Below are 21968 nucleotides of genomic sequence, written 5' to 3'. Positions count from 1 at the left end.
CAGTACCTCATTTCATGGGCTTAGCTTTAAATTTATCACTAAAAATAACGGGTACTGTCAGAGAAAAGATATTGGATAACTGGATGAATCAGAATTGACTTCCCTTTACCTCTTGACATTTAAATGTATTTGACACTTCAACCCAATAGTGGATAATAAGGAAGAAAGCTTAGTCTCGGAGAGAAATTTTCTCCAATTCCCATCTGAAGCATTTAAATTTATAAATATTTAAGAGAAATTTGGAACATGATTTTTTGGGTTAAATCTCACATATTGTAGACATTCCAGGGACAAGGATACAATAGATAAAATTGTGTCTAGTTTGAAATTGTTTGCCCAATATTGGTATGAGAAAGTGCAAAATTCTGTACACCAATATGAACTGTTTTTGATGCTATGATTTGTAAGATTTTAAATTTTTTAAAGGAAAAAAGGTGGGGAAGAAGAGAAATGCTGTGGTTTTAGCATGTACACACTGCAATGGAAGTGCAATATACTTGGACTAGGGAGACCTGTGTTCAAATCCACCATGAAGCTGAGTGACTGAGGGTCAATTTCTATTTTTCACCCTAACGCTGGATTGCTGTGGGAATAACATGAGTAACAATATGTGCTACCTTGAACACTTCAGAAACAATTGTGAGATGAAAGTCTAATTAATAAAATTGCTTGAACTGAAGTAGGACAGTGTATTAAAAGAAAGGAAAGTTGTGCCGTCGAGTCGGTGTTGACTCCTGGTGACCACAGAGCCCTGTGGTTGTCTTTGGTAGAATACCGGAGGGGTTTACCATTGCCATCTCCCAATGCCATTGCCATCCCCCGCGCAGTATGAGATGATGCCTTTCAGCATCTTCCTATATCGCTGCTGCACGATAGAGATGTTTCCCATACTCTGGGAAACATACCAGCAGGGATTCGAACCAGCAACCTCTTGCTCTCTAAGCAAGTTACTTCCCTGCTGCACCATTACAATTCTATTAATTAGTAATCCTTTTATTTTTATGGGGTTATATATGATACACCACATTTGGAAAATTCTGATTCTTTGAAGAGTTTTAGTGAGATGTTGTCTTTCGAGTCTCTCTGGTTTTCCTTTTTGTTTGTGCAACTTAAGACTTAACTCCTGCTAGCTGAGCCTGCCTAGACAGCAGGAGGTTGTTGGTTCAAATCCCCGCAGGTGTGTTTCCCAGAATATGGGAAACTGCTATACCGGGTAGCAGTGATATAGGAAGGTACTGAAAGGCATCATCTCATACTACACAGAGGCAATGGCAAACCCATCCTGTATTCTACCAAAGAGAACCACAGGGCTCTGTGGTCACCAGGAGTTGACACTGACTCGATGGCACAATCTTTCCTTACTTAACTGAGCAAAGGGGCACCTTTTACCATGGCGATTCTCTTATATTTAGCAGGGGGAGAGCAATTGTCCCTATCCAAACCCATCACAAGATCCCTCCAGTGGCTGTTGCTGGTGTTTACCTCATGCTTCTTTTTAGAATGTTAACCCTTTGGGGACAGGAAGCCATCTTATTTATTATTCTATATAAACTGTTTGGAGAACCTTTGTTGAAAAGCAGTATATAAATATTTGTTGTAGTAGTAGTCAAATTATAAACCACCTAGTAAAGCAAAGACATGTGTTCTATAATAAAACCCTTTTTAAATGGGCTCCTTATTAAATCATTCCAATTTGTAGCATTGATCTTCTTGGCATCTAGGAAAATCAGGGAGAAAACTCAAGGGGTCTGCACAAAACACAACAGATACAAACAGATAGGGAGACAGGCCTTCAGATGTGTTCACAAAAATTTCTAGTGTTAATAATTCAACCATGAGCGAAACAGACCAGCAACCTACATTACTACACCTTGCTCTTTGCAGGCCTGTTCCATGCACACAGCCATACACCTCCGTCAACACAGGCTGAGCATCTAGTGATCAGCATGACTGCCAAAATCCCTCAATCAATTCTGAAGTTCTAACAAATTGGGCCATACAGTTTTTAAAATTGTGATTGATATTGTTGTTGTCTACCACCTAGAGTCTTTGGAGGAGGCGGTATATAAGAAAATTTTAATAAACAGATGAATGGATGAATACAGCTAGGTGGAATGGTACAAACTTCTTGAGGATGGGGACAGATATTGAATGCATTACTCCACACTGGGCAGGAAGCGTCATCTCGAAAATAGGAGAATCTGAATCTACTAGAACAGGGGTCCCTAATTTGCAGCTCTCCAGATGTTGCTGAACTACAGCTCCCATCAGCCCCAGCCACAATAAGTTGTAGCTGGGGCTGATGGGAATTGTAGTTTGGCAACATCTGGAGGGCCGCAGGTTGGGGACCCCAGTACTAGAGGTATAAGAGAAAATGTAGAGTGTTTCTGCTATATTACACCAACCCAATTTCTAGCCATATTCTTTCTGACCCTCTATAGCAGTGATCTTCACTGAATTTCAAATAGGGGGCACTGTGTCAAGAAAATTTCCATATGAGAGAATGTTGCACAGTGCTGTGTTTTGCTCAGGCTAGTGTGATCCTTTAAAAGGAAGGAAGCCCTCCCTAGCCCCAGCACTGTCTTGGAAGGTGCACACGGAGAACTGGGAAGTGTAGTCCTTCCCAGCGTTTTCCCCATAGAGCTCTATGAGGAAAGTGGTGGGAAGGACTACACTTCTCAATGTGGCATGCATGCCTTCCAAGATGGTGCTGGGGCTCAAGAGGGCTCCATTTCTCTTAAAGGGCTCACCAGTGCAGGGCAAAGTGCAGCCCTACTTGATGGCAACAGTAGCCTTTGAGCAAAGCCAGGCAGTTGTGCAAAGTATTCGACTTTGGCCGAAGCTTCACATAGGCCTAATAAGCAATTAGTTGGAGCCCTTTGGTCAGTGGACCTGCCACTGGCTTCCAGGCCTTGCAATGAAGAACACTGCTCTACAAGAAGAAGAAGGGGAAGAAGAAAAAAGACATATAAGGAAGAAGGGAAGGAACAGATTGAAGTCTCTAGATAGCCAAACAAATGACCCCTCTTCCAGATTTGTGCTGTGTGTTTAGGCATTGAGCAACACAGGCCATGCCGCATCTGTTCTTTCAACCAATTTTACTATTTAAGGCTTACAGACAATTGCAGCCTTTTCTTCCGCAATCAAGAAACGTTTACAGTCCTGCAGCAGCATTCGAATAACTTTATGGCCATCATCTACTAAAGGACATTTCTTCACAACTGGTTTCATTGATTTCCTAATAAAAGTTTCACATGACAACACAGCGGATACTTTAGGCGATGAGAGAGGATAAAGTACAGTACATTTTGAAGCGGGGACTCAGCCCACAGAAAAGGAAAATATGGATTTTGTATCCAAGTACCGGATGAACAACAGCCCAAAAAGAAATGGTGAAGAAACCCAAATTGCCATTAAGAACTTAGGATAAGACAGTTTTCTCTCTCTAATGATTAGGCTGCTTTAGCTCCAAGCTCTCCAAAGTAAACCAGACTTGTGCTAGATGCAAAGCAACTAGCATTAATAGGTTATTTACTTTCCTTGTGCACTGCAGCTCTTAAGCTCCACCCTGTCAACAGCACACTTTCTATTCTGATAAGGAGGGAAGCAGGGGAAACCCTATCTACGGAATTACTTGCTCTCTTTCCTTTTGCACGGCTTGTCCTTCCTCTGCTACCACTGCCTAAACCCGCTTTCTTTATTTCAAAGATGGTATACAAATGTATACTGGGGATTAATGTGGTCCGGCGGAAGAAAAAGCTTGCTGAGGTAGCAGAGAGATCCGGAAGCCGTATGGGTGAAAGGCAGCCTATGGTGGTACTCCTTAAGATCCAGATTTGCCATGACATCTGCAGGAACTCTAAGAAGGCATTTTAATACTTTATTAGGATGAAATCCTCTTTGGACTACTACCTATCTCCCCTCCCACCCCAGTTTCATAAAGGGCTCCAAAACAGGATTTACACAAGTCTTGTAGGTGGATATTGGTCACCCAGCCTGTGCACACAGTGCTGAATTGTACTCTGCCCGACACATATATTTTACTGCATCTATTGATGTGCCACATCTTACTGCCCTCATACTCTTTACACTGTCAGAAACAACGCAGCCTAGATGCTTCTGCACCATAAAATCTCTACCTACCTTCTCCTTGTCGTTGGCCAACTATTTATTGCAGCTTCCTTTTCAAACTATACAATTTGTCCCTGATCTTAAAAACATTTTCATGCATATTGAGATTATTTCACTGCAGCCTGTCTCTGATGTCTGCAGTAGGTACAGTGCTTTCAGGAGGTTCTGCGGGATTCTCGGTATTATGACATGTGCTGCTTATTTTGAAGAATGAGATACTTAGCACAGTTGCTGAATGACAAAAAAACCCCCAAAACTAGGTAAGCCAGAAACATACAGAACACAAAACACCCCATTTGTAGTTCCTTCCACCTAACAGCTCCCTGACAACCAGAGAAAGCGACCTAATACTAGCCAATTCAGAAGGTCTGTCTAAATCAGAGCCAATCACCACAAATCGTATTTCACCAACTGCTCAATCTTTGCAAGTTACTAGTGAGAGCAGCATTTAAACCACCCCAATCAATAATCCAGGATCACATCGCTGTGATTCCAAATGCTTCATCACTTGTATTAAAGAGACAATCACCTTCAGGAGAACTACGACTGGCAGAAATTATTAAATTCAACAAAACACAAGCTGATCCTATAATGTAATTTACGCCACTGTATGTAAATGCCCAGGATGCCATATTCAATATGTGGGGGAAAGTACCACTGACGTACATACTTGCTTTAGAAACCACAAATCTGAAATATTAACACAAAAATTAGAACTAGTTGCCAAACATTTTCATTCAGATAATCACAACCTTTCTGATTTATCTGTCATTGCCCTGTAAATGCTATCTGATCCAAAAAAAGACCCCAGAAACAAGATAATTTCTGGATATATAGACTCGAATACATAAACACCACATGGCCTAACCTGGATGATTATACCTGATATCTTCTGACAACAGCATATGCATTCCATCCTCTGTTCTGCAAGTCTTAGTTAATCCCAGTACCTTCCATTATCAGAGCAACTGAGAAAGGCGGAAGCAGAAACATTTTGCATTATATAATCTGTAATTCCGTTATGCAAATTGCTGTAAATAATTTGTGTGTGTGTGATTAATTGCATCATTCTAGGATCCAGTACCGGCTTGTCTGAATATATAATGCTTTAATTTTCATATACCGTATATTATTTAGCTGAATCCAAGACTAAGATTTCCCTCAAATTCTTTGTTGTTAAAAATTAAGGGGATGTCTTAGAGGACTCTTCAGAGTCCTCTTTTGTTCAGGGCTGTGTATGTATGTGTGTTTGTGTGGGCATATACACGGTATAAATGAAAATGGAAGTGTGACAATGAATTTCCCTTATGTGAAAATGTATACTAAAGAGGGAGCAGGTCCACACAGCTAGTACTCATTATCATGTCTGAGCTTCCTTTTATACAGACAGGTACTATGACTAAAAGGCCATATCAGAAATTCCAAATGATGAGGCTATCACCCAACAGTCACCGTCATCACATGAGATTAATCACAGTCTCAAGTGGCTCATCACAGGTTGTATTTCGCCACAGAAATTAGCCTGACTGCACAATCACAATGATTATGTAAGCCCACAAATCAAATCCTGCTTAAATCTTGGAATGCTGCTTGTATGTTTTGATTGCTGGAATTCTCAAAACCAGGGACAGTGTTAATAATTACAACTCAACAAAGAGATAATGCAAAACACGCCTAAGTTTAAAAATGAGTGCATCATTTAATTGAAGTTTTGTCTCTGCCTAGTGACACATTGTTAGGGCTTATTTGCATGACGACCCAGTGCCTGCTGGCTGTGGCTTTAATTTAGGGAGAGCTAGCTGCGGATCATTCGATGTCACATATCCATTTCAGCTTGTTTCCTGTTAGCTCAGCTTGTCCCTGCTTGAGGTCACCACAAATACACAATACATGGTTGTATGAATAGGATTATGGAGGAAGCATTAACACTTGCAGCAGAATGAGGTGGTAGGGTGGGCTGTACCACATCAGATCGTAGGTGAGGGCTACAATGATTAAATGCCCACCCTAGAAACATTCCTGTTAGCAGGAGGAAGCAAGCACTTTAGAAAATGTTACTTTAACTCCTCCTCCTCTGGTCACCAGCACCAGAGACGTGTTCCGTTCAAATCCCCCCCTCCCACCCAGTGTTTTTCATAATACTGCATCAAGCCATTAAAATCTCCACGACTGCTTTCAACAATTGCCTGGAGACTAATGCCGATTCCTGGGGTCTCCTCCAGGTCAGTCTGGAGGACTGGAAACCTTCATAGGAACATAGGAAACTGCCATATATGGAGTCAGACCATTGGTCTATCTAGCTCAGTATTGTCTTCACAGACTGGCAGCGACTTCTCCAAGGTTTCAGGCAGGAATCTCTCTCAGCCCTATCTTGTGTTCCCCTTCTCGTAATCAGGTTAGTAAATCTGTATGTCATTTATGCAATGCTCCTGCATCGGAATAGGGAGGGAAGACGCGACCAAGAGGTTCACACAGATGAGACAGTAAATCTCTTCTGGAAAAGTTTGTATGGTTATGTGCAAAAAGACAAGAATATCTCTTCTAAACAGCAATGGGACAAATTATGGAAATGGACGTTGGACGTAACCCCCCATTTACCTGATGTGCCTTGTAATCCCCCACCCCCAAGTTACAGTACTACCTGCATATACTTCATAAGCTTGTGGGTTTCCAAATCCTTGTGTGTAAATCTTTGTAGATATATCATGTACAAACAACCACTTTGTATATAATTGTGCTTTGGCAACATACTGTATGCTTCGGTAGTTTGTTGGTTCAATTAAAAAATCTTGTCCTATTTAAAAAATAATAATCTTGTCCTATCTTGGAGAAGCCAGGGAGGGAACTTGAAACTTTCTGCTCTTCCCAGACCGGCTTCATCCCCTAAGGCACTGCTCACACATCAGCATTCTGCACCTACATTCTGAAATATTTCAGCCCATTCTCCCACCTGCAGTCTCTAACCACATCATTTTCAACCACGTGTACCTCCAGTTTATGTTCGAGGTGAGCAGCGGCGGCACTCTACACGCGCTCAGAGACACCATCCTCGGTACCATTAGGAAAGAGTAGGAGGAGCAGGGGAGCGGCTCCGGCCGGGGGCTGAGCTCCGCCTCCTCCTTCGCGAGCACGGCAGCCCCACCGAGCCCCCTTTCTCGGCACTGCCCCGCCTGGGTCCCACGGACTCGCCGCGCTGATCCGCGCTCCATCCCCCCTCCCTCTCGCTCCGCCCTCCCTCCCTCTCGCTCCGCCCTCGCGGCCCCGGTAGCCCCGCCCCAGTCCGAGGGAGGAAAGGGGGGCGGAGCGGAGCAGCCGCCGCCGCCGCGTACAGGAGCTATCGAGCCCGGAGCCAGGCAGGCAGCGAAGAGCTGGAGAATTGGAAGGAGGCGGGCGTCTTGCCTCGCCCCTGAAGGCAGCGGCAACGGGGTGAGTGCGGCGGCTGCAGGAAGGGGCTGCAGCGGTGGCGGCGTGATCGGTCTTTCCCTCCCGGCCCAGTGCGGGGCCCGCTGGCTTCCCTCCCTCTTTCTCCCGCAGCCAGGCCGAGGGGCCCTGCTGCTGCTGCTCCTTCTTCCCCTTGGCTCAGGGCCCGGGAGGGAGGGGTCCGGGAGTTTCTCCTCCAGATCTGGAGAGGGCTGGAGCATCTCCCCCCCCCCACCCTCCGAAAAAACAAGGGGCGGTGCGGGCGGGAGGACATTGCAGCCGGCCGGGAAAAGGACTCAGGAGAGAGAGGCAGTGACAGCCAGCCAGGCTGGAGTCGGGCCAGAGAAGTGGCTGCTGCCCGGACGGAGTGTATGTACAGAGTGTGTTGGGGGGGGGAGGTCTTGAACCACCCACTGGCGGCACTGCTGCTGCTGCTGATGAGCAAGGGGGTAAGGAAGTGAGGCTCCCTTATGGGGCGGCTGGGGGCGAGAGAAGGGTTGCTTATATGATTTGACAGCATAGAGCCACATCGCCCCCCACCACCTCCACCCCGCCATGGCTTAGAGCTGTCTCTGAGGAAGCCCCCTTTTTGTTGGTTTGCTTCAACCTGTCAAAGAGGTGTGATTGATTGGCAAAAGGGAGAGAGAGAGAATGCCCCTTCTAACAACATCCCACCCTGGCCTGGAAAATCTGGACACAAGGGTGCCCAAAGGGTAGTGAAGCTCTAAAGCTTTTTACAACTGCTAGGTGCTATCAACCTTTTTACAGCTAATGTAATGTGAGGGTGTTCACTTTCACTCAAGGAGACCTAGATGAATGGTGGCATGGCCCTGTTGCTGATTCTTCTGTGGGGGTTGGGGGACTGAGGGGGCACAAAGGTGGATTTTCAGACTTATTCTGGCTACCATTTGATGTGTTTGGTGTTGATATGGTGGTCAGTTCTGTTGTGTGGTGTATAGTAGTAGTTCCTCAAATTCTACATAAGGATTAAGGGGGTTTGTCCAATAGAATCTGATCATTGTGTGTGATCTCCTTTTAGGCTACAATCCCCAATGCAGAATTAAACTTATTTAGCCAGTCACGTCCTTGGCACCCACTCCTGACAGCTTGTCATGGCACTCACAAGGTCTTCTGTCAAGCATTGGTGGGTCCTGGCCTGTCATTTCTGCCAGAGCAGATTTCATTCCTCTCCCACCAACCCTTCAGATCTCGACTCCTTGCTGGTGCTAGCAATGGGGAAGTGAAATACAGAATTTCTTCACACTTTCCCATGCAACAGGATATCAGGAGAAGCAACTAGGCGCCAGAGGCTCTGTACTTCTCTGTTCTGGGCTGTTGTGGTTGATGGGGAAGATCCCTGCCACCCTGGCTTCTCCATATTGCTCATGGGTTCACCCTGTTGCTACCACCCTCTTGCTGTGTTAGCAATGAGGTAGGTCTTGTCTTCCATTCTATAAGAGTGATTCTGCTGAAGGTGCATATTTGGGTCAAAGGATGCCTCTTGACTTGTGTGCTGCTTTCTTTGGCTGCTCCCATATGAAGGGCCCTCTCTTGCAGTGCCTGTGCCCCTTTCTTCCCACACTGGTCATTCTCTCTCCACAGTGGGGAATCTCTTTGTTAAACTTTGTTACAGGCTTGTGTTTAAACACTGCAGAGGCTCTGAAAGCGTAACCTCTGGATTTACAAAGGGATTGGACATCAACAAAACTATCTTTTTGATGGATGAATAATTTGAAATGATGCAGGGAGAGACTAGTGATGTTGCTATTGTATGCACCACCCAATAGTAGTCTGGGAGTGTGGTTTCTCTTCCCACTCCCCCCCCCCCACACCAAGTGATCACTTTGGGATCAGGAATCTCTGTTCTCCAGGAACTTGAATTGCTGGCTTGATTACTGGCTAACAGTGTTTGCTGAGGTGACATTAGCCCTATTCAGACTTTGGGCTGGTACAGATGATACATTGCCTTCCCACATGATTAGAAGTGAACACACCAATATTATGCTACTTGTGTGTGTAGGGTGTTCATCCAAATGGCAGCTTTACCCATGCTCTGAATACTTGTTTTAAACTTGTCTTCTATTTTAACATGGCAGGGAAAGCAATTTTGTTCTATATACATCACTTCCTTCCTGAACAGTACCCCATATTTTCAAAACATGTATATATTTAAAGAGTCGATGGTGGCTGAAATCTGATTTGTGTGAATCTTAAGAGGATATCTTTCTTATGCGAGATTATTTAGAAACTTACATAGCTTGGTATATATAGTGTTTCAATTCCAAAAGGTCTGTAAACATCCCACGCATGTTACTCAGGGTCTTATATTAAGGGTGTTGTATTCTCTTTGACTGGAAAACTTTCAAAATAGTTGACTTACTACATTAGTAATCCCTGAGGTGGTATTAATGCGCCATTGCTTGTTAGTTTGTTTTCTAGAAAGAGTATGGAGAATTTCCAGACACAGTTAAGATGTGTAAAACTCAAGCGACAACAGCAGCTATCAATATCAGTGAGAAACTGACATGAAATAAATGAAGTTTTCTGCATTTTTAGAATGGGAAGGAGTTTGTGTTGCTAGAATTATTGTGGTGTATATTTTTAGACTGAAATAAAAATACATGTGGGAAATAAGCGAGATGGTCTTGAACTTCAAGTACAGGAAGGTAAATATGACTTGATAGTTCTGAGACTTGGTGGGATGACTCCCAGGATTGGAATGTAGCAATTGAAATATATAACTTGATGGGAAAGAATAGATGTAACAGGAAGGGAAGAAGAGAAGCATTATATGTCAAAGATGTGTCTAGAAATGCACAGAAATCCATGGGAGTGAACATGGTAGCCTAGTGTAGAACATCTGGGTAGAAATAAGTGGAGAAGGAAATAAAAGCTAACTTGTAATGAACCACTGTAGGATGTGCATGAACTGGTTTGGTGCTCCTTTTTTGGAGTGCCAAACTGGTTCGAAAGTCTGGCATTTGAGCTGGTTTGGAGGCGGGTGGGTCTTTTAAGGGGAAGGGAGGGTATCCTTACCTGTCCTGCTGCTTTCCCCCACAGTCACTCTCCCCAAAAGTGTTGGTGCAGGGCTGCAGCATACCTCCCTGCAGCCCCGGTCAGTGTCATACCGGAAGTGGTCGACGTGTGCGCGCACGCCACTAGTTCAGGCACATCCCTAGACCACTGTAACAAAGAGAAGATCTGGGGTGATGCTTTTTACAGATTATTTGCTTGAAATTTCTGTAATTTTTACAGAAATTAAAGAAGCAATTCTTGCTTGCCTGAAGAACTTCAAGTACCCTACTTCAGCTATCCTCTGGGAGATAGATAGATAAATTTTATTTCAGTCATTGACCAGTAAAAGAGTACAGTTACATAGACATAGAACGAATTTTACAGACAATATAACAAAACTTAGCCATTCTGCAAATAATCTCCTTTTTGGTGTTTGCTAATAAAAAATTTAAATAAAAGTCATCAGGACGTCCAGGGAGGTTTTCCAATAGAGGGGAAATTAATCTTAAATGAATATCCTTATAGAAAACACAATATAGGATAACATGTGAAGTGGTCTCTATGGCCCCAGTGCCACATGGACACAGTTTGGAGGAAAAAGGTATCCCTCCAAACTTGCCTCCAAGTAGGTAGTGCATTAAGACGTGCTAAAGTAAAGGCACACCTAAATTTAGACAGAGATACCTCACTTAAACTGTGGGAGACAAACTCTGCTAAACATTGAATCTGCAACAGATTGGTGGCAATTGCCTTGTGACAATTGTCCTTTCAGAAGGTGGAAGAAAACATGAGGGACATGATATCTTTTACTTTCTCTTAACCAATAGGAAGAGTTGCTCTGTGAGGTTGAAGTAGTGAGAACTTTGGGAGGATGCGTACCTTGGATTTCAGGAAAGTTGGTTATGGGCCAGTTCAAATGATATTCCTCCCCAAATCTGTCGACAAGATTAAGAAGGGGTGCGTGTTCCGAGCATGCCCATCCAGGTGTCTTTTTTGGGACATCCTGCGTCGTCCTGGCATGTTCCTTTATTGAGCGGGGCTTCATCTGAACTGACAACCATTGTACAGGCTGTCCAAGTACTGTACTTGTTTTAAGAAAGAGTTACTAAAGGTGCAGTCACAAACCACTCTAATTTTTGAGGAAACTGGGAGATAACAACAACAAAAGCCCATGTAGCGGCTCAAAAAGCTGTTTGATGAGATGAAAATAAAATGTCATTTATAAGAAGCGGAATGAAGGATAGGTCACCAACGATAAATTGAGGTGAGTTGCCCAGCCTTTCAGTGTAGGGATGTACATGAACCAAAAATCATGGTTCGGTTCAAATTGGAATTGAATTTGAACTGAACCATGTGCTGCTGAATCAACTGGCTGATCCGATCCGTTTGACTGGTTCGGTGGCTAATGCTTGTAAAGGGTGAGGGACCATGGCTCCAGTGTGAGGGGGTGTTGGGGTGTGTGATGAGAGAGATAGTGAAAGGCTCTCCTTACCCGCCAAGTGTGCTGCCCAAACCGCTGCTCCCCCCCACCCCAGCATGGCCCATAGGTAAAGGGTGTGCAATCCTCCCTCCCTCTTTTCCAAGCCGCCCACTTGGTGGTGGCTTGGTTCTGGCCTCTGTGCATGCACGGAGGCATTTTCGTGGTGTCCGTACATGCATGGAGGCCAGAACCAAGGTGCCGCTGAACGGGAGGCTTGGTAAAGAGGGAGGATCGTGTACACTTTACCTATGGGCTGCATGGAGCGGGGAGCGGTGGCGTGGACCCTTGGTGGGTAAGGAGAGCCATTCACTATCTTGCCACCACCTCACCGCTCATTCGGTGCCCCAACACCAGCCAGGGTTGGTTCAGTTCAATCACAGACTGAACTGCCTCCATTTTGGTCTGCAATTGTACCTCCATCCTGGCCCGGTTCAGGGTGAACTGGTTTGGCACCAAACCATTTGTTTACACCCCTATTTCAGGGATAGTGGCTGATATCTAAACTAACAAAGTGGAGGAGGACTGTGTTGGGGTGGAGGGTGTGAATGGAGGCCCCATTGTGTCCCTGCAAGTCTTCTAATATATGCTTTATTAGTTGGGATGTCAGTCAGTGTAAGGAACATTACAACTCAGTATGAGCCAAGGCTGGTGAGGAATTCTAAGAGCAACATAAAGGGCTTTTTCAGGTGACAAAGACAAGGCAGAGCTGTCTAACTCCCATTTTGCCTTATTCTTCTCCCAAGAGGGGAACTGTGTGCAGCCTCACACAAGAAGCACAAAAGGTGAGGGGTCAGGTCAGGATCACAGTCGAAGGTTGATGTGTTGGTTTAGAAAAACCTATCTACTTTAAATGAGTTCAGCTCTTTGAGGACAAAGAAATTATTATTATTATTACTACATTTCTATCCCGCTCTTCCTCCAAGGAGCCCAGAGCGGTGTACTACATACTTGAGTTTCTCTCTTACAACAACCCTGTGAAGTAGGTTAGGCTGAGAGAGAAGTGACTGGCCCAGAGTCACCCAGCTAGTTTTATGGCTGAATGGGGATTTGAACTCGGGTCTCCCCGGTCCTAGTCCAGCACTCTAACCACTACACCACACTGGCTCTCATTGCATCATAGGGTCCAAAAAGAACTTGATCACATACTCTTGGCTCCAATTGCATCATAGGGTCCAAAAAGAACTTGCTCACATACTCTTGGAACCTTTGCCTACCATATTTGACATTCTGGAGAATCTAAGAAAATCTGACAAGAGATTCACTAGCCTAGTGGTGGACCTTCTAGAACGGCATTCAATGTAGCATGTATGGCAACTTTTCTATGCATGTGCAGAAGTCCCTTGAATATGTGTAAAGGATTCTTTGGGCTAGTGTGTCCTGAAGTATCTAGGACCCAGTGCATGTTCCACTGAGCTGACAGTTATATAAGATGACATGGAGGACAGGTCTATCAGTGGCTACCTCCAGCCTTAGTGGCACAATGCCTCTCAATACCAATTGCAGGGGAGCAACAGCAAGAGAGAGAGCATGCCCTCACCTCTTGTCTGTGGACTCCCCAGAGGCATCTGGTGAGCCACTGTGTGAAACAGGATGCTGGACTAGATAAGCCTTGGGCCTGATCCAGCAGGGCTGTATTTATGACTACTAGTAGTGCAAAAGCATAGATGCTCTGTGCAATTGCACTTATTTTAAAGGCACATGTGTGAGAGAAGTGCTGAATGGATTGAGCCTGTAAGTATTTAGTCTTAGAAGTAAGGTGAAATTCCATTATTATTATTACTATGACGCTTTTGGAAAGGCTCTGTGAATGTCGGTGCTTGCATCTTCTTGTTTCAGTAGAAGTGTGTGTGTGTGTGTGTGTGAGAGAGAGAGAGAGAGAGAGAGATTGCCATGAACAATAAAATATTTTGATAATTCCTGAGTTATGGACTAAGTTTGTACTGTTACAGATCTTTATTTTCCTTTCAGTTGGTGAAAGAGATTAAGAACTACTAGCTGCGAGAACCAAGAGGAGAATATGTTTAGTTTTTAAGGTGGAGTTGAGCTGAAACAGGAAGTCCGTGTTCTGCTGAGTCTATAAATAAATCTATTTTCATACACAGTATTTTCATCAAAGCCCTTCAGCAAAACAACTATTATTTCAGAAAGTTGTAAGGTCACCTAAATTGAACAACTGGAGTGAGTTTTTCTTCCTTTAATAGCTGTATTGCATTTAATTAATGTGTGGAAGCCTGATTCCCTCCCCCAAAGCCTTTCGATTAACCTTGAAGTTAATATAAGCAAGGGAACATTATTAGGCCCTTGTGCTAATCAAAGAGCAAATACTAACAGATAAATTGAGGGCTTGAATTAGACATAAAATAATAATATATTTGACTAGTTTGCTTCTGATCTGAGTAAATTTTGATAGGACATCTAAGTTGGAGAACTATGCACATGCAACATGATTAAACCCTGTTGAAATTGAGACTTAAGTCCAGTTGATATATTAAATCTGCATGCACCTGGAAATCCATCAGGGTTTTCAGATGTGTGTATGGATTTTTAAAGATGCATGTATTTGTGCATATGACATTACATACTTGTGTGAGGTTTCTGCAGCAAATATAAGTGGTTGCTGCATCAATTTACTCTTAAATGCACATACATGAGATGACTGTAAGAGCATGATCTTAAGCATGGTTACTCAGGCGTAAGTTCCACTGAGTCTAATGGATTTGCTGCTTAGCAGTAGTGGCCACTGAATAGAATGTATTAGTCCAGGTTATTTGCAGTTTTTCATATTACAACTTGCTTTGAAGCAGTTGTGTAAAGAATGAATAATTCATAATTGAAACTACAGACTGAGAAAGTGTGTGCTCTGATGTGCCAAATGCTATAGGTTTCATGCCCCCTCCTTCATGCTGGAGGGTGTTGTTGGCATAAAGTGGAATTTAGTTTGGTAGCTATAGAATGTGAAAAAGAACAACAAAAATCTTTGTAGTGCTGAGGCTTTAGAAATGTATGCTGGTGCAGAATAACTTACTGCTTCAGGAACTTTAGCTGAGCAATAGTTGGACCCTGACTTGCGGTGATATTTGCTAGAATGCTTGCAATATGTACTTGTTGCAAAATAAAGTGACACATGCATTTCATGAGCTTGAGATCTACCATTTGTGGAAGACCTGTAAGGACTTACTGTTGTGGCAAAGCCTGCTGTAAGCATGTAAAACTCGCAAAGAACATGTGATATTACATTCTTTTGCCACAATCCAAATAAGTAGTCCCCTTGATTTCAGTGGGAGAGCGTTAAGTATATAGCAGATCCTTATCAGAATTGCAAAAATGAAGAATGTTTTGGGGTTTTTTATCTTCTTTAGAATGCTAGGAGTGCCCTGTTCAGGCATTATGTTGTACATGTGTTCAGATGTCTGTACACTCACACATATGTTTGTGTGAAGAATTGCACCTGCATTTTAAAAGTGAACCTGGTTACAGGTCCCTCAAATGCATGGTATAGTTAGTTACAGAACTGCTGTGCAGGCGGACCTCACCATTCATGGACCCGACAACTGTGGTTGACCGTATCCACGGTTGGGTAATTGACATCTGACTATGGGATATGTGGTAAAAGGGGATTGAAAGGGTTAACTTCCACAGTTTCGGGGTGGCCAGAAATGACCTCTGAGGTCATTTCTGGCCACCATTTTAAGGAAAGGAGTCAAAAATGGCAGATTTGGGACTTTTGAGGGGCATTATGGGTCAGCTTCAGTCCCATGAAGTACGGTAGGGGACTTTATTTCCATTATTTCTGCCCTTTTTGACATTTTGTATGTTTTTTTGCAGCCTCCAGGAACCTACCCCACCATTCCCATTGATTTAATTCTCCATTATCCACAGTTCTATTATCTACAGTCATAGCAAAAAATGGAACCCCCGTGGATAACGGGGTTTGTCTGTGCCTGTGTTCAACATAAGATGTGAATAACTGTACCTGTGTACAAATCTGTACCTGTATAAACTGTACAGAGATTGTATGAGGGTTGAACATAATGCTTGAAAAGAGCGAATGAGCTGCAATATTTATTCTGACCTAACAGGTTTTTTTTATTTTTTATTGAATTCTGATGTTTTGATACAGAACATTGTCAAAATAATGAGAGTTCGGCAATCGTAATCAAAAGATTGCTATTGTGTATGTAATATCACAGGATAATTTGTATTTTTACCACACTCCAGGTGACACCAGCCTAACCAGAGTTCTCAAGTGGAAATGCAAAAGGCCAAAGATGCATGGAACGCATTAAAGTTGGAGGGTTTGGGGATTGGCCCCAGTGTTTTAAGTCTGTTCATATATACAGAGAGCCATGTAACAGGTTAGCTGCATCCTTGATGGTATATAAGGTGGTAGACTAGTGGTACTTATTTGGTGTTATATAGGTTATGATTAAAAGAGAACATCATTTATGTGATTGTAAAATATTTGGCTAAATACAGAATACACCCCTGAAAATAGTAAAATGTTTCTTAAAACTTATTTAATAGAAATGTAGGAAATGAAGCACAATTCTTATGAACCTTGTGGTTTCCACTAGTTGACTACTTGTAAAATTACCCGGATGTGTATCTGCAGCAAAAGTTCCTGGATTTTAGAAATCCCCATGGATTGCAAACCAAACCACAACGGAATCTACCCGGCTTCCTTGCTTAGAAGCAGAGATGAAACCACATACAGGAACCCCCTCCTCCACTTTTTTTCTCTCTCCTGGAAATACCCTAGCAACTGAGAACTGTTTGTGTTTACTCCTGAAGTGTCATAGCAATGTTATAATACAGTCTAAAATTTTCAGACTAATGTCCAAGGTGTGTTTTTTCTCTAGATGATGGTCTTTTTCAGTAAGGGGAAAAAAAAAACTTCTTGTGTGTAAATGGGAAATCAGAGTTTAAGCAGGTTTTTACAGTTATTGGACAGGATTGCAAATAATCTTCCTTATGGTTCCATTTGATGAGAAAGGCATACACGTTCAAAGCGAATATTGGTTGCACATTTGGATACAGTATAAACAAATTAGGGACAAAGTCTCCATGATTTCCAACTAGCTGATAATACAAACACAGTTTTGCGCATTTTAAAGCATGTCTGACTTCTCAGAGCTAGCCTCCCCCACTCGCTTTCTGTTCCTACGGAAGAACAGAAGAGTTTCCCATGAGTTACCATTGTCGCATCTTAGTGAATATTTGTTTTGTGGTATGTGGCTAGAGAACTAGGCTCTATCCCACATTCCCCATAGTTGGAGCCAGATGTGCACCTAGGTAATTTTGGACCTAAAGGCTTTTGGAGGCCCCTCCCCCTGCAAATTAAGCATCATTGTGCTCTGCTGGGTGACCACACCACCCAGGACCGACTAAAGAGGATTTGGGGGTGGCCAGGGGCTGTGGAGGCCCTAGACTTTGGCACTGAAATCCAGGGATAAGAGCACCTCTGGTTGGAGCTAACCTTGATTTAATACAGCTTTGAATGACTGCTGTAATGTGGCATGAGGGGAGAGAAATGAGGAACAGAAGGACACAAAATAATCGAGATCAGGCATAGCCTAGAACAGGGGTTTCCATTAAATTTTGGCTGGGGATGATGGAAGTTGTAGTTCAGCAGGATCTGGAGGGCCATGGGTTAGGAACACCTGGCCTAGAAGGCAAATAAAATGTTTTATGTAGAGAGGAAGAAGCAAGATACCATTCTAAACTATTGTACCAGAGGGGCAAACGTGTGTCACTCTTAAAGAAGAACCCTTTCAGTTTTGCCTTAACTTTGCCATCTTCCTCATCTCCTTGATTTAAAACCAGAGGTATGATCAGATAGGATCCTGAAAGCAGGCAAAGTTGTGACCGGAATAATGGGCTAATTAGGATGTAACCAGTTTATAAAGAAATAGTTTGCACCTTTTATTGAAAGTGTCCCCACTTCTTTAGTATGTCCAGCACAATGGCAGTAAATGAAAGAATCTCTGAAATCCACGTGTTAGGGGGAGGGAGCTTCCTGGTCTTGTCAGGCATTCAAGCCTAAAAATATCTTATGTGGGGCATCTTGAAAGGATCTTATGTGGGGCCTCTTATACAGTCATTGGCTCTGTATGTGCATTTAAGTTGAAATGAAGATGGAATTGTTTGTGTGTCAGCATTATTCTCACCTTCCTTATCAAATCACTATATATGGAAGTTACTAATCTATCTATCTATCTATCTATCTATCTATCTATCTATCTATCTATAATTCTCTAGAGCATTCCTGAGGCTAATCCCATGCATGGCAGCTCTCATGAGAGTTTGTGAGCAGAAGCACCGTGGTGATTGGGCAGTGGGGATTCCATATACAGATTGGGAGGAGGAGCCTGTGAGAGCAGAAGCACCATGGTGATTGGGCAGTGGGGATTCCATATGCAGATAGGGAGGAGGAGCCTGTGATGGTTAAGATCAGTTGGAATGCAACTGTTACTGGTCGGAAGATGTTCTTGATTATAGAGGAGAGAAATCTATATGTATAAAAAGATAGCAGGCAGGGGTCTGCGAATAGAGAGGTTGTGAGGGAGGAAAGAGCCCCTTCAGGAGACGGAGGGTGCCGTTCTGTGAATTAGATGAGGAAACAAGATGAACAAGACCTGTTAACTCAGGGGGCGGGGGGAGAGAGAGAGTGCAAGAGAGAAGGGAGGGGAAGAAAGACAGGGGAAGAGCGAGTGGAGGAGGGAGAAAGAAGGAAGGGTGAGGGATGGGCCCAAGCCTGTTAGCGGCCTGAGGGGAATGAGTGGCCATGGCGGTGGTGGCAGCAAGGAAGGGTCCAGTCAATCACTGCTTCTGTTTAGGGCTACCGAGGCCATTGGCAGAGAGAGGCAGGCAGGCAAGGGACGGGCCAGGGCCTGTCAGCAACCTGAGAGCCTGAGCCATGGTGGTGGTGGCGGCAGCAGCAGCGAGGAAGGGCCTGGTCAATCGCTGCTGCTGTGGGAAGGAGTAGGGCTCGGGTGAGGGTGGGGAGGTCTCTGGGGATAGGGGGCTGCAGCTTGGCCAATATATATTTATTTTATTTATTTGATTTATATACCGCCCCTTTAGGTGCCTCAGCGCTGTAGCCGCAACCAAGAGGGGTGAGGGGGATGAAGTAAAGGAATGGCGACCAGGAAGGGTGAGGGGATGGATGTGATGGAGGAGGAGCAGCATGAATGCGGCTCAGGTGAGGGTGTGAGAGATCTCCGAGGTGACGGGGGCTGTGGTGGGGTGAGGGGAGCAGTCAAGTACTAGCGCGAAGATGCTCTGTGCGGGTTAAGCTAGTAAAGATGGTTTCTCATTTGGATCCGGCTTTAGATGCTCCCACTTGGCACATCAAATCTTTAAAAATGGCTGACTTTGCCTGGTGACTGCCCCTGCCCCTCCAGCTTTGGTTGCTGATATAAGCAGAAATGTATAAGTATATAAATTTCCCCCCTAAAAGTGATCAGATACCAGGGGCCGGGGGAGGAGTTAAGATGGCATCACGGTAACGGCTTTCACAGGGTGTTCTGTGATGGATTTTTATCCTCCTCCAGTTCTTTCCCTTTGGTGTTTTAGATGGTTAAATTTTAACTTTTTGGCTCTGGAGCCGGGCAATTACCTTAAGAGTTGTTTTTTGGCCATGGAAATTGGATTATTTATTCTGAAAGATAAGGACTGAACTACCCTGGGAGACTGGGTTTGAAAAAACGGCTGTTTACTTCTCTGGAGCAGTTGGGATACAAGGCCAGAAAACAACTAAAATTAGAAATTAGACCAGATAGCAGTTTGTTCTTCAGCTCAAGCTTTATTCACACGCATTATGTTCAATTATGTACAATCTGTATACACTATATGTATGTATAGGTGTTCTCACACTAGGCCAGTTTGGACAAGTACCACTTGACACAGGCAATTAGGTTGGGGACGTGCTGAGGGACTGCCAATCCTGATGTCACGGGAGGGCATCCCTTAATCACGTGATGGGGCATTCATTTTAATTGCCCCTCCACATGCACTTCAAAACTCTGTTTTGGTGCTTGTGTAGAGGGGCGATTCAAATATTTTTATTTTATTTATTTATTAAAACATTTTTATACTGCCCCAAACTTACGTCTCTGGGCGGTTTACAACAGAATAAAAACAAAGTAAAACATTAGTTAAGACAAAAACCGAAAAATTTAACACATTGCAATGTAAAATTTCCAAAAGAATATTTTAAAACAGCATTAAATATGCGCTCCAAAACACTGTTTTGTGGCCTGTGTAGAAGGGGCAATGCAAATGAATGCTCCCATCAAGTGACTGAGGGATGCCTCAAGAGTGTATCAGGAGGGCACGCTCATGATATATCGTCAGCCTTATCATGTGTTGGGCGGTGCTTGTCCAAACTGGCCCATTAGGTTCAGTGCATATACAGTGGTGCCCTGCCTCTCTATATGCTGCATTTAAGGGGCCTGTACCGAGGTTCACATCTAAAATTAACACATGTACAGTCCTTCACATAAACACCTGTACATATGCTGTACACATGTACAGCATAATGTCTGAATGGGACTATACTATCTCTCATTAGCTGACGATAACGGCATGAATTTAAGCCCAATTTCTGTCATGCTTGTGCCTTGGACTGTGACGAATTGAATATGTTTTTTTAATAGTTCTTTTATTCTGTGTGTTCTCCCCTCCTGTGTCTTTAAAGAATGATTTTCTGGATCTGATTCTAAATGCTTGTGTGCATTGCCAAGGCTATTCTTGAGATGCCACTTCTCCAGCAGCATTTAATAAGCCCTTACTCAACCTGTCTTATGAGTTTAAAGTTCTAAAAAGCATGTCTCCAATGAATGTTGCAACTAACCATAGAATGCACTGTTCCATGGTTACCATGTTGAAGTGTTTTTTACTAGTTCAGAAAGTATTATTTGTTCTTACAATATAAGATTGTAAAGCTAAAACCTGGTTATGCTATAAATCATGTTGTGTCAATTCTACTTCATAGAAGGTTGTCAGCCTTTGAAATAGCTATGAGATTAAAGGGCATTAATCTAAGCTCTCAGGCCCCAGTTGAATATGTTCTGAATTGATTTGGACTTACTTTTCCTAATAAATGTCTAAGCAGCCCACAACAGAGAATCCTCACAGGTCAAACGAAATGGACTGTTTCCATGAAGTATGGCTGGTGACTTATTTTCTCCAAACAATGTCTTGAGTGTTTGGAAAAACATTTCAACTCTAAACATGATTGATAGAAAAGAGGATTGCTAGTAAATTAAGGCATTTATTTCTTGAACCCCTTATGGGGATAAAGTTGGTGCACTATAGGACCAATGGCTGCAGTATTCAGCTTGAATGTGGGAAATGCAGGTTCAAATCTGTTAGGTCAGGCCTTAACACATATTCCTTGGATGTAGAAGCCAGCCCAACAATTTAGGAGCGGTGCAATGGGTGTTTGACAAAATTGCCGGACTTCGCAATAGACATTGAGATGGGGGAGGGTAAATGGGTTTCTCCTTGCTTTACAAGTAACATAGAACAGAAACAAGGCTGCCTGGGACATATACATATTAAATAACTCCTAGTCTAAGTGCCGCAGTTAAATTTCTAGATGCCATTGCTCCCTGGCGCCTGGGACTTGTCCAGTCCTGTGTTAAATACGACATTTAGTTGATATTATTGGTCCCGTTGCTATCTCGCCTTACAAGATGGTTGTGATGCTAAATTATTGCTATGAATGTTTACTCTCATGAGGATGAACAAAGGAAAGGCAGGATATGAATGGGAAAAGGTGCATAAAGTGTCATCTGGGATAGGAGAGAGACGGTTCAAGAAATTGTATACATGACCATACAGTTCATCTTGGCCAGAAAGTGATAGGGGCCTTGCAACATTCAGTATCTCAAGATGAGTCAACTATTCAAGCCTTCTT

General features: G+C 43.4%; 1 protein-coding gene and 1 long non-coding RNA gene across 3 annotated transcripts in view; one reads left to right on the top strand and one right to left on the bottom strand.

The window, feature by feature from the left end:
- Positions 1–7337, bottom strand: part of LOC128325187 (uncharacterized) — a 55340-nt gene extending 48003 nt beyond the window's left edge. The window contains exon 1 of the long non-coding RNA XR_008307300.1: positions 7120–7337. This is a non-coding gene — a long non-coding RNA (uncharacterized LOC128325187). The remainder of the gene's footprint in view (positions 1–7119) is intronic.
- A 63-nt stretch (positions 7338–7400) lies between these two features.
- RAP1A (RAP1A, member of RAS oncogene family) overlaps positions 7401–21968 on the top strand; it is a 145536-nt gene continuing 130968 nt past the window's right edge. The window contains exon 1 of one of the 2 annotated variants that reach the window (XM_053250696.1): positions 7401–7557. The gene's annotated coding sequence lies outside the window, so the exon portion shown is untranslated. Of the gene's footprint in view, positions 7558–7810; positions 7921–21968 lie in introns of those variants that run through there. The other variant, XM_053250697.1, reaches the window with a different exon arrangement.

This window comes from Hemicordylus capensis, chromosome 4 (assembly GCF_027244095.1).
Source record: "Hemicordylus capensis ecotype Gifberg chromosome 4, rHemCap1.1.pri, whole genome shotgun sequence".
Classification (NCBI taxonomy): Eukaryota; Metazoa; Chordata; class Lepidosauria; order Squamata; family Cordylidae; genus Hemicordylus; species Hemicordylus capensis.
Note: the sequence above shows the minus strand (reverse complement) of the source record. Positions and strands in the feature narration are given on the sequence as shown.